This window comes from Triturus cristatus, chromosome 8 (assembly GCF_964204655.1).
Source record: "Triturus cristatus chromosome 8, aTriCri1.1, whole genome shotgun sequence".
Taxonomy (NCBI): domain Eukaryota; kingdom Metazoa; phylum Chordata; class Amphibia; order Caudata; family Salamandridae; genus Triturus; species Triturus cristatus.
Window position 1 is genome coordinate 1,492,343,179 of NC_140591.1, and position 13,392 is coordinate 1,492,356,570.

A 13,392-nucleotide genomic window follows, 5' to 3' on the forward strand; every position below is an offset into this window, starting at 1 on the left:
AGAATATTATTATACTGATGTAGATAATGTTTTCTCACAGATACCTGTAGTTCCTGAACTAAATAAGGTGATTCCTGGTAGAATTTTAGGTGAATTTTTCTTAGAAAGTAGAGAATTACCTTTAGAAGAAGTATTTAAGAATAATCTTACTTGTAGTTTGAGAAAAGAAGAAAAAACTTTCTTGAACATGGTAGAGGAGAGGAGAATTAAGATGCAAAGAAAAGTGTCAGGGGAAAAGATGGAAACAACATTTTGGGATGCTGAAAAGGAAAACCATTTAAAGGGAGAAACAAATCCTGCAATGGCTTTGGATTTGCCTCAGAAAGGGAAAGTGTGCATCAGTAGAGCTAACACTGTGTATGATAATTACTTTGTAGGTGCAAGTGAATGTCATGATTTATATAAAATCATGGGAGGATGGGGATTTAAAGGAGGAAATGATCCGGTATTCCCTGGAATATATTACATCTGTGGGAACAGGGCTTATTATAGGTTACCGGACCACTGGTATGGTACATGCTACCTAGGCCTGGTCTTCCCAAAAATATTTCATATGGGAAGGGGAGAGGACGGTTTGCACGAAATAGGTAGACAACTAACACATAGAAGGAGGGAGAGTTAATCAGAAATTGTAGGGGATATGTTTGGAGCACTGATACCAGCCGTTGGAATATCTCTGAATGCACATAAAATTAGAACATTGTCCACAGTTGTGGATCGCTTATCGTCAAGCACAGCTGGAGGGTTCTTAATGGTAAATACCGAAATGGTTGCCATGAGAGCCATGATTATGCAAAATCGACTTGCCCTTGATAATATATTAGCCAAACAGGGAGGAGTCTGTGGAATGCTGAAGGTACAACATTGCTGTACTTATAATCCTAAAGAAATACATTAAGAATATAACTGATTTGCATGAGGAAATTGTTCCATTGGAGGTTGAAAGTGTTTGGGAGAAGCTTGGTAAACGTTTTTCTACTATAAAGGGTTTATTAACAAAATTAGGTAGTTCATTTGTAGGTAAAATACTAATACCAGTAACTTGTGTGGTAATACTGATACTGATCTTAAGACTAGGGTGTGTATGTATAAAAAGAAGAAAATTACAAAATAGAATAAAGAGAGAAATTGTGAAAAGAAAGGAGAAGGAAATAAGAGAAAGAGAAGTAGGAGATATAGAGCTAGAAGTATGGAAAGAAAACATGTGCAAGAAAACAAGCGAAGATGAGGTGGGAGAAACTATGATGTAACGTAACAAAAAGTAAGGGAACTGAGTAATCATTTCCGTGATTTTTTTTTATTTATTGGGATTTGTGGTGATGTTAAAAATCACCAACGGGGGGATTGATGGAGCAGGTAAAGCAATATTTTGTATACATCCTCTATTTTGCATGAAATTTAATTACATAATCATTCTAAATATTAACTGGTACTAATTTGTGTAAAGTGGTATGGCTACCCAACAATTGCATCTAAATAAACATATGTTTCCTGGATTTACCTGGGTTTCTTGATTATAAAGGGACGATTCCATCTGAAGGGATTTGATTATTGCTGTGGGTTCAACGGTTCTTCTGAAGGTGATCGCCAATGTCCCAATTTATGTAAATATAAATGTTATGTCAATTTATGTTAAAGATCAAAGATTGGAAATTGCTCAATAGAAATATGATTTGAACTGTAATCCTGAATATGCCAACACAGAGTGACCTTATTAGATGAACTAAACTTTGATTAATAAGAAACGAGTTTGTGATTCTTTAATAAGGTATTGAAAGTAAACCGAAAGGTTCCGAAGCATTAAATGTGTTTTAGCTGGTTCTAAATCACCATCAACCAGTCCAACTAATTGGTCCATCGACCAAGTGGTGGAGTGCCTTGATGTTAAAGTTTGGATTCCATAGGTACAGATGTATATAATGTGTATAATCTAAAGGAATTACTCCAGATAGGTAACAAGGTACCCCCACATGTCCAGCGCTTCTTTTCCTCCTGTGTGCAGACTAGAGTGAGATGGATGAGTGTTGGTGTTATGGGCCCCAGCAATGAATGTATGTATGAATGAGCTAGTGTGGTGACGAGTCTGTGACATAGGGAGGATATGTAAATTTGACCTTTTCCGCTGGAGCAGTTTCACAGGCAAATAAAGATAGCTTAATTGCAGAAAATACAGAAGAAGAAATCCAGTTGACTACTTGATTAAATGTTACACTTAGGGGAGAGAATGTGGTGTTACTTCCAGAGCTGCAACTGGGGAACCAAGTTGGAGTATTTGCTTCAGCTCAACATTCTGTGATTCTGGTCAAATCACTTAATCTCCCCATGCCTACAACCAAAATGAGTTTGTCCTTGCATGATGTAATCAATGCTCATGTAAAACACTCCAATATCTGACCAGCCTTCACTATATAAAACTGCAAAAAAAAACAAAGGATAAAAAGTGTTTTCCAGACTTATGTCATTGGGCTATACATGGGCTACATCTGGGTGATTTTTGTACTACATTTGGGCTCCTTTTTCTCTGGTGGCCATCTTGGGAGACTTCAATTAAATTCATTAAACTTTATTCGATCTGATCTAGAAACATGGATCATAAAAGTGTACATAAAAACAGTAAATCCTCTTTCTTAATACAATACAGTGAGAATTAATTAAAAGCAGTAGGTAAAAACGGGTGTTACAAAGCCCGGTTCAGAGCAACTTCAGGTTAACAGAATAGTAAAGTTCAATGTTTCGCAAGGTCAATCTCATGTACTTGGTGCAAAATAGGCATAAGGGGTCCAAGTAAGACAAATGCTCCAATACCTGACCAGTCTGTACTATATAAAACTGCAAAAAAACAAAAAATAAAAAGCGTTTTGCACACTTCTGTCATTGGGCTATATGTGGGCTACATCTGGGTGATATTTGTGCTACATTAGGGCTCTTTTTTCTCTGGTGGCCATCTTGGGAGACTTATTTGTTATCAAGTTTCCTAATTTCCTCATTTACTTTAGTCTCCTCAGTAGGAAATGATTTCAGTTTTTTACTTTGATTCCATCAAGAAGGCATTCAGATGTGTCACACATTTGCCATAAACTGTTAGCACTCTAGTCGCTCATTAGATCACTGGAGTAAAGCTACTGCTTACCAGGGAGTTAACTGGAAGTCTACTGCTGGTATTGAAAGTGGTTGTTTCAGTCTGCATGTCAGAATTTTCTAATGAAATAGAAGAGGATTTGAGATCTCAATTAAAACATGCCCTAATTTTTCTTTCATCAGCACTAACCATAATTTCTATGGTAAAATGAACCCCCTCATTTTGTTCCTTTTTAAATGAAATGTTTTAAGTGTTACCACTTTATTCCAATCAAGATGGCTTCAGGTGTGCCATAATGTTGTCATAAGTAAGACTGTTAGTGCTCTAGTTGTTGTTTAGAACACTCTGGGAAGCTGCAGTAGAGCAGAAAGGAATCAACTGACAGGCCTCTCCTTTTGAAATATAACAGGAAGATATTTGAGATCTCACCTAAAATATGCCCTATTTTTTCTTTCTACAGCACTAACCATAATTTCTATGACAAAATGAACCCCCTCATTTTTTTCCTTTTTTAATTAAATGTTTTAAGTGTTACTAGTTTGTAGTAACTGACTCCAAGTTGGTTGTAGTATTTCAAGAGTATTTATTGAAGTACATGTCTAGATGTTCAGTCAATGACTAGCCCCACCAGGAGCAGCCAGCATGCTGCTCAGCTCTTCTCCAACTGTAGCCTCTCACTCCCAACATTCCATATTACATCATTCTGAGAAAATCTCACTGGCAGAGCATGAACCACATTGAAATCAGGATACTACATATCCTCCTTTCTTCCAAAAGGAAAACAGAAAAGAGAAAAGCAGAAGCTAAATGAATGGAAGAGAGTGTAGGATGGATTAAGCCACGCCCTATGTACAACACTAAGTTAGCATAACGGAGATAATTATTAGCAAGACTGCTTGCCGTTTCTGCTGCGCTGCACACGACACTGATGTTATGTGTTATTCATTTTAGAAATGCTGACTCGACTTTGCCTTACAGAATAACAAACTGTTGTTTAACATTCTTAACCGTGAAATGTGCCCTTGGTCTGTACATCATGCAAAGAACGAGTCTGGGTCACTAGAAGGTACAGAGTGTTGTGATTAGATTGATCGTACCACTTCTTAGACATATCATACATACAGCTGCCAATATCTGAAGGACGAGCGTCTTTAATATTGCAGAACAGTTTGGGTTTGCACACATTCGAACAGAGGAGCTGATGCATGAGAGAGCTAGCTGATCCTTTGATGTGATTCTACTAAGCTGATCCATAAGGTAGGGGGTCCCCCCTGTAAACCTAAGAGACCTTCTGATAGTCTAATAATAATAATAATGTATTAGATTATAGAGAAAGGAGTGTGGCTTTATACCACCGTCATTATTAGTATGATTGCTCCTTTCATCTTGTATGGTATTGTAATAATGCTTATGGTTCTGATCTGTACTGTTAGTCTGCTAGTGTTAGCCAAAGTACTGCATCTTAGGACGCGAGGTTTATAAAATAAACTCTTTAAACTTTACCGTGTCTGTATTATTATGTTGTGGACTAACAAATAGATACGAACAGGTATTTTGGACTCCCACCACTCCTGAGAAATATCTAAGTCGCTTGTTCTGGTTTGTCTATACAGTGGGACCGCCTAGCTAGATCTAGGCTAACAAATGGGACACTAAGCTAGTCGGATAAGGGGTTCTGGGTTCTGAGGAGAGTTTTCTGGTACACCACAATTCTCTGAGGTCCTGGTCTCCTGCGCATAGTTCTGTGCAAAAGCAGAATCCCTGCAACATGGCGCACCTAACGTTTGGTCTTAACATCTGAGACGCTTTAGTAGTACTTGAGTTTAGTCCACAACTATCCTCACTCTCGTTTCCGGAAAACAAGAGTGACGGTTTAACCTACCTAGGTTTTGACTAAAGGTTCTATCAAGCTTGAAAATTAAAAAGGTTATTATTTTTGAGCCCAAGTGCTACTGTAAATATCGTTGTTACTCTTTAGAGTGTCCTTATGGCGGTTAATATTCCCGCTCATAGTAGGGTTCCTCTGCGCGCTCATTTGCGGGCATATGGGGTACCTGATGACGGGATGGCCGTGGTCTTTGTGGTAAGTGCTGATGCCACCTACCCTTATGAGTTGTTTTACTCATGGGTGACCTTTGAGGAGGTGGATACGGACGATAATTTGTTCCACAACTATACAGTCACGCCTGTGCCTGCGGCTTATGCCCCATATAGGACACTAGAAATTCCTATTTCTGCCTGGCAGCATAAGATTTGGTTTAATGGCGCCCTCCCCCATGAGGTCGTACCGGCGAGAATGGGCCCGTTGTCCATCACAGGGGCCACTTGGCCGGTACTGGCCGGATATACTCCACACCCACGCTACCTGACGGTGGGCGTGGGTGACTTACGAACGCTACACACAGCCCTGATTACGGTCCATAGGGCTTTAGTGTAGTATGTGTCACGCACAGTTCAGGTGGGAGCACCTGCGGTTGCTGGGCACGGGGCGGATCACCATCACGCGGTGGTGATTAGCCCTGTTATGGTTAATGCGGTTGTCAGCAAGCGCCCCCTCAGTAAGGATGAATTTCCTTACTGGCTTGCGGAAAAATTTGATCAATTAGAAGCCGTGTTTCCTAACACAACACCTGTGGATAAACACAGGATACTCACCATTACTTTGCCAAAAGACCTGGTCCCTGAACTTGTTGACTGTGATAATTGGGGCAAGGTTTTTGCTGCGACCTACTCGAAGTGCTACGGCACTCCATCTATGTCTGTACTACCCTCCGTCATCAAGAACGTTCAAGAAAGTCATGGTGCGGAGGCAGCTATTGAGTTAGGATTAAGGCTTGTCGACAGTTTCGATGTGGTTTGTTCCATGGTAATGGGCAACCTCAAAGGAGATGCCATGCAGTTCCAAGTTGGTAATATGCTGGAACTTGTGGCTGATGCCGATAAACCGAGGGAATTCGCAAAAATGATTGCGAAAGCCTATAGGATGGTTGGACGTAGTGCCTTAGGCGTGAAACCCACCATCAAAATTCCTGATGTAGTGCAGCAAACTAAAGTGAGTTCGTCTACAAAAGACGAAAAGCCCAACTTTCCTAAACAAAGTTGGCGAGCCAAAAAACAAGAGAAGCAGCAACAGAAACAGGTTTCTCGTCCTGCCTCACCCGTACAGTCGTATAGTGAACGCACTTATGATTTGCGCGATCGTACACGTATAAAGTCACCTGATAGATTTCAGGTTTCTGAACAACGCTCTCCTCGTTCTTCACAGGAATCATCGACTTCGCACACTGGTGGTGGAGAGCGTGGGAGAGGACTGGGTGCTCAAGGTCGAGACCAGCCCCGCCAGGCTGACGGAAAGGGCAAGCAGGACGACGCTGCCAGACCACGTCCACCGTTTCAGAAAAAGAAAGTTGCTGCTATCTCAGCGAGATATGCCTCAGATGGTCAGGACACAGCTTCGGAACCTGACATGGGCACTAACGCTGCTAGACAGCGCGGCGGAGGTTACAGTAGTCCGGGAAGCATTGCATCCATTTCTGGAGGCGACAGCAACTGACATTTATGTGACAGTCGAAACTGCTGATACTCGCGTAGCTCCCCCAGAGAGATTATTTGAAATAGTCCTTAATATTGAGGGTGACATACAACGCAAAATTAAAGTGGTTTTTTGGGATAATCTTACCACCACATATGATATTCTTTTGACGGAAAAAGATTGGCCTCCGGCTTTCATTTTGGACGCTCCAAGGGGAGAGGAAGTTATACTTCCTTCCTTTGGGCACGCAGTGCCCACGGAAGAGTCTACTAGGTTAGCCGGGGAGTGGGCACAGGTGCTTGCGCCTGCGTTATATCGTAATCAGGTTGGCTGGGATAAATGTTCTCCCAATCATGAGATACCATTGCGATCCGATCCGCAGCCTCAACCCCAATATCCCATGCGTTGCGAGGCGAGATCTCACGTCGCATCCATCCTTGAACAATTGGAATATCAGGGTGTGATTGAGACATGTGTGTCACCCATGAATAACCCTTTATTCACTGTGACGAAGCCTGACGGGTCGTACCGCCTAGCTTTGGATTACCGGCATTTAAACTCGCATTGCCGGACGTGTGCGGTACAAAATACTCATAGTTCGGCTCTCGTAGATAGTCTTGTGAGAAAACGTTTCAAAACTACGCTTGACTTATCAAATGGCTTTTATTGCCATAACCTGGCCCCTCTTAGTTATGAGTGGACAGCATTCACCTCGGGTGGCAAACAAAAATTGTTCAAAAGGCTCCCGATGGGCTATAAAAACAGCCCTGGGGTTTTTGCCGCTCGCGTGGTCTCTCTCTTGGAGATGGTAGACCCGGAGGCATACTCGTATGTTGATGACATATATCTGACAGACGACGAGTTGCTTCCACACCTTGCTCGTGTGGATAACATAGTGACTATGTTTGCGGACTTCGGTTACAAGTTTAACTTTAAGAAGTCCCACATTGCTGAATTCACAATATTGTTCTTGGGGTACGAACTCAATAATGAGGGTCGAGGCTTGGCACCGCAATTCCTTGAGAAATGCGCACGCCTTCGTATCCCTACGACACTGAAAAAACTACAATCCCTGCTGGGTTTTCTGAATTTCGGTCGATCCTACATTCCTGATTATGCCCAGCGTATCAAGACACTTTATGCCTTGATGCAACCAACTTATACCAGATCTTGCTGGCTGCCAGAGCACTCGTTGGCATTGTATACTTTGCAAACTGATCTTCTTACTGCTAAATATTTAAAAACTCGTGACAACCATGCCAACTTGGTCATTAGAATTGTTCCGGGCGCGGAAGGTTTCACGTACTTAACGTTCAATGAGGGCGACACAGTCCCCATTGCTTACAAATCTCATCTGTACACTTCGGCTGAGCTGCGATTTTCCACTGTCGAAAAAGTCTTAACGGCAGTTCAGATGGCGATCCTGAAAGAACGAGCGCTGTCACAAGGAAAGCGCATGCTGGTGGTAACACCGTTTCCTGCTCTCGAAGCAGTCACTAAAGCTAGTGTACCGAATTCTAAGGCTTTGCATCCAAGGTGGATACAATGGGCGACCTCCTTAGCTTCGCCTGACGTCGAATACATCTTTGACGCGGCGTTGCAGACACAGGAGAGTTTGGAGTATGAATTCGTTCATCCTGCTCCCCTGTCATTGCGCCCTATCGAGGAATACCATTGTGTCATATACACTGACGGGTCGGCGCAACCCGCAACTGGATCAAGGCACGCTTATTCAGCGGTTTGCGCAATTGTAGTCGGTACTTTCGTGGATGGAGAGTTCAAATCTGATGCAGTACATGCGCAGTAATTGGGTGATTGTACCGCGCAGTTGGTGGAGCTTCGTGCTCTAGTGCTTGCACTTGAGTTTGCTAATAACAGGGTCACTACTCTTATAGTGAGTGATTCTTACTATTGTGTTCAATCTTACAACGACAATTTGCTTTTTTGGATTATGAATGGTTTTCGTGATTCCAAAGGTAGCGCTGTAAAGCATAAAATGCTTTGGGCTCGGGTGGCAGAACTTAAAGGGAGTCTGCCACTTGTGAATGTAATTCACACTCTTGGTCACCAACGAGTTGGTGTCCATGCTGTCGGTAACAGTTTGGCTGACGAGGCAGCGAAAACAGCAGTGGCGACATATTTAGTAGCAGCAGTTACAAGATCAAAATCTAAGATAGATGCTGACATCATGGCAGCTATTGCAGCTTCTGAGACAGGGACAAACTTTCCTAGAGGTTTCCCTTCTCGATACCATTATCATTTAAGTCCTGATAACGTCCCGTTAGTGAGGATTAACGACGTTGGTGATAGATTGATTCCCAACGCGGACTGCAGACCAAATTTGATAACAAATGCCCACGAAGGTGTTGCGTCTGCCCATGCTGGAGTGTCAGCAACTGTATCTCTTTTACAGCAACGTTACTGGTGGTACGGTTTGTATAAACAAGCGCGGGCTTATGTACTTAATTGTGACATTTGCCAGCAGATTAAACCTTCTTCTGTTGCGCGTCCACCTCCAACGCAGCTGAATATCTCTAATCAACCACTTGCGTGTGTTTATTTAGATCACTGCGGTCCTTTTACCTTTGATACTGCGTACAAATACATCTTGGTTGCAGTGGATTCGTGCACACGTTTTCTGTGGGTGTGGCCACAAAGGAGTGCTGATGCCAGGACTGTCATCAAAGCATTGCGTGTCTTTATAGGGAGTTTTGCATGTGGAACCCTTCACTCTGATCAGGGCCCTGCGTTCGCCTTTAAGGCGTACAAGGAGGCAATGAGAAGTTTGGGGGTCCAAGTCAAATTTTCGTCTCCATACCGGCCTGAGGGCAATAGTGTTGTGGAACGGATGAACCGTGACCTAAAGCAATCATTGACAGCCAAGGTGTTAGGTACAGGCCGGAACTGGCTTGCCCACTTGAATGACGTCCAACATGCACTTAATAACCTCCCTAGAAGGTCTCTGGGTGGGAGGACCCCTTATATGATGCTCTTTGGAGTGAGAATGTTTGTTCCGGACCTTGACGGTCTAGACATGGCGGCCGCTGCCGCCCCTTTTGACCTAGATGACCACTGTGCTGTATTGCAGAATCTACAAGAAGCAAGAGACACTCTGGCAAAAGAACATGTGCCCTCTACATCCGAAGAAGCGCTCCTGATCCCTGTAGTCGGCTGGCTGCCTCGAGTTGGTGACTTGGTCCGTGAGAAGGTGGAGAACAAGAAGGAGTTTGGCCCCTCTTATCGTGCACCAGTCCCGGTGCTTGGAGTATTGGGTACACGTACAGTTGTTTTACCCCCACTTCCTGGTCGCAAGGGTAACAGGTACATTTCAATTGAGAATGTCAATCTACACAGGGTGGCCGATTCTCCATAGTATGACACCTTCGGTTTCCTGCCCTTCGATGCTGAGAAACTGTGTTGTGATGCCACCCTCTATCATCGTGCCTGAGGTTTCCATTGAGATGCTTACAGTTAATGATCCGCCTGTGCCACCTACTGCTGGTGGTTTGCCTGATGATCCTGAGTATGCTTATCCTGCAGAAGTTCCTTTGCCCCTTTTACATACAACAACACTTACCCAGTCCCATTCTTCCTTTGAAACTGAATCATTGACTTCCACTGCCCCTTCCAAAATTTCTATATTTTTTGCCTGGTTCAAGAGACATTTTTTGGTTGCACCTTGGACTTACATCTGGTTGGTGCTGATTTGTATTTTTTTATTCATGACAATTGGCTTTGTGGTAGTTTTTTTTAGACTTATCAATGGACACTACCTGAATGAGCGTTCTACAATTCAATTAATTGATGGAACTTTGGCCCCCCATTCCTCATCACACATCATGAAAAGAGACCAGACGTTTGTGAACATCACCGCCTGGCCTGTACGTGATGGGATTGCTTGGGATGCGGTGAACTTTCAAATTCATGGTCCCACCAAAGTTATTAATGTGCCAACAGTTTTTCGTGTTTCTATGGGTGATGTAGTTAAACAAAACATCCGCTCAGATGATTGGGATGTACAAGCAATAGAAACACTGTTTTCTGATTTAAAATATTATGCTGCATTTGATGCTGAAGATCTGTATTTAAATACTGCAAACTATGATGAGCAGTTTTGTTTTCAACATTATGGCACACATTTCCTACACAGAGCAAATACGTTTCGAAATGTTGTTAATTTTACTCAATGGGAACATTGTCCTGTCCCTATGCCCGGCAGCTCTGCCACTTTATTGAAAAAATTCACATATTTTTCGGATTTTAGTGTGTCAAACCCTGATTCTTTTTATTTTAAGGTGGCAGTAGAACCCACTTCTAAGATCAGACTGACACACACAAAATTATTATATTCTAAATCCTTTATGGATGAATTGGCTATTGGAGGTTATGATGTATGGAAAGCTATTATCGATCTTAAATCGGTTTAGGGAACTAAACCGTGGCAGGTACAAGGAACAGAAGCTTTGCATCGTGCCTGTCTTATCCCAAACCATATTTTATTTTTGAATTCGTCTATTTTTCAGACCACCTGTTTTGGATTGGCTATATCTAAAAAGTTAATTACCCCCTCGATCCCTGATCTGGGTACTTATCCGGGTTGGGAAAATCACTCAAATCTGTCCCTTACTGTGTTGCAGTCCCTTGTTTCCAATGGCACCTTCAATATTTCAACATTAAATCCTGAGGGTTGGTTGTTATGGCAAACAAGCTCAGATTCCTGTCAACGTCGGTTTCTGGATTTGGCTCCGGGGTATACACAACTTAGGATTGACCCACGTTTCACATCTTCACACACAGTAGCTACCTACTCTGTAGGTAAGTTATGTCAGTCATGGCTGCAACATTTCACGTTAACTTCAGTTAAGCTTCATTTATCACGCTTAAATGAAAAAATAGATTTGAATGATTTTATTAAGGGTCCTGCGAATGGCAGGTCTAAACGATGGGCTTATGCTATTTACAATGAAATTTGGAAATTATCGCAAATTGAAGCTGCTTCTAGATTACGTGCTATTGCCCAGGCCAATATGGAAAAAGTATTGGCTGTGATAGATAACAGTATTAATACTTTGTCTTCTAGAATTTATACATTAGATAATATCGTTTCTTCTGTTGTAGATATTGTGCAAGATGATGTATCTGTGTTGTATCATGGGCAAAATCAGTTGCGTTCAATTATGCAGTTTGCATGGACATTGCAAACGTTAAAGGCAGGGAAAGTCCCTTGGGATTACATGAATATTTCATCATTGTTCATTCCTTTTAATTTGACAGAAAAACAACAGTTCATGTCCATGAAAGATGCAACTTATGCATTGCTGCACATTGAAAAATTAGAACCTTTGCCTTTTTCTGTAGCTGAATTGAATTCAGCCGTGTGGTTAATACACGGATTAGTCACTTTACCTTTTAGTTTGTTCAAGTTTAGTTCGTGCATGAAGCATTATGCCATTGGCAGATATGAACAACTTGGTGATGCGTTTCTGCACGAAGTTTGGTCTCTTCCATTCACTTACAGATGCGTTAGGGATGGCAAGGAAGTTTACTTAAAAGGTGAAGAATGTACTTCCGCTCCTGATCACTCTGTGGTTTATAGACATATACAATTACATGGCGCTTGCAATATACACGCTCCTAATTTAGCTGGTGTCCTAAAGGGGATTCCAATGCCAGTTATAACGTCTTCTTTTAAGCTGCTTGCCAACGGTAGTTATTTGCTTTTAAATAGTGAAGCTTGCTGTGGGATGCTAGTGGGTATTCCTTACATAGTCACTGTTTCACAAAAAGTAGTTTGCTGTAATACCGTCCTTTTCCCTCCCCCGCAAGGCCGACTCGATATATCCATCTGGCCTGCGATTCCAACCTTGAACGCAGAGTTCAATAGGATGAGCAGAATAAGGGCTCTTTTGTCTAAAAAAGAGGTTGCGTTGACTTTGTCCCGTGAAACATTTCTTCTTAATGTGGCGAACACACGCACAGGTACAAGCTCTTTTAAATACTGACCTCCCCTTCCATTTTGGAACCTTGATTCAAACTATCTTTAATGCCTCGTCTACGACTGGCCTTGTTCATTTTTTTAAAATTGTGGGCTCGGGCCTCGTGACATCTTTCCAGACTGTTTTTGGTGTGATCCCCGCGTATTTACACTCTGTTTTTTCAAGTGTCTTCGGAGGGTTCCCATTGCTCCTCGCTTTGGTAGCTGGTATCCTCTTGTTAATTTGCGCACTTCGATATGGCTGCACACCAGGAGTCGCAAGACGGCATGCTCCGCCTGCTCTATCTACGCAGCCGGATGCTTGATTACTACGGCACCTTACCTCTGGCGGTGTTGAGCCTCAAGTATGGATTGTCTTTCCGGTTTCCTTTTTTTACATGTGTGCAACCTGCTTTTCATTGCCTAGATTGTCCCTTCCAATGGGCTCTGGACTTGTGCCTGTCAAACTTGGCGTCACCTGACCCGGATTTTGATGAACTAATGTGTCCCTTAGTGGCTCATGAAATTGATTGTTCTGGTGTCGGGTTTATGGCTTTGGGTGCTGCACACGGAGTCCTTGGAAATTGGGATATCGGAGAGGCGGCTATTGAATTCCTTGAAAGAAGTTCTATCGAGGATGCTGACAGTTGTCCTGTCATGGTGCTGGATGCTCCGGTATTTGATGAACACGTGTGTTCCTTTCCCTTGCTAAATTGGATGGCAGATACTTTTGCGGAACGCTCCAATGATTTCCTCTTGGAAGCTGTTGCAACTTACGGTGCATATACCTTGCTGGATTGACTGATT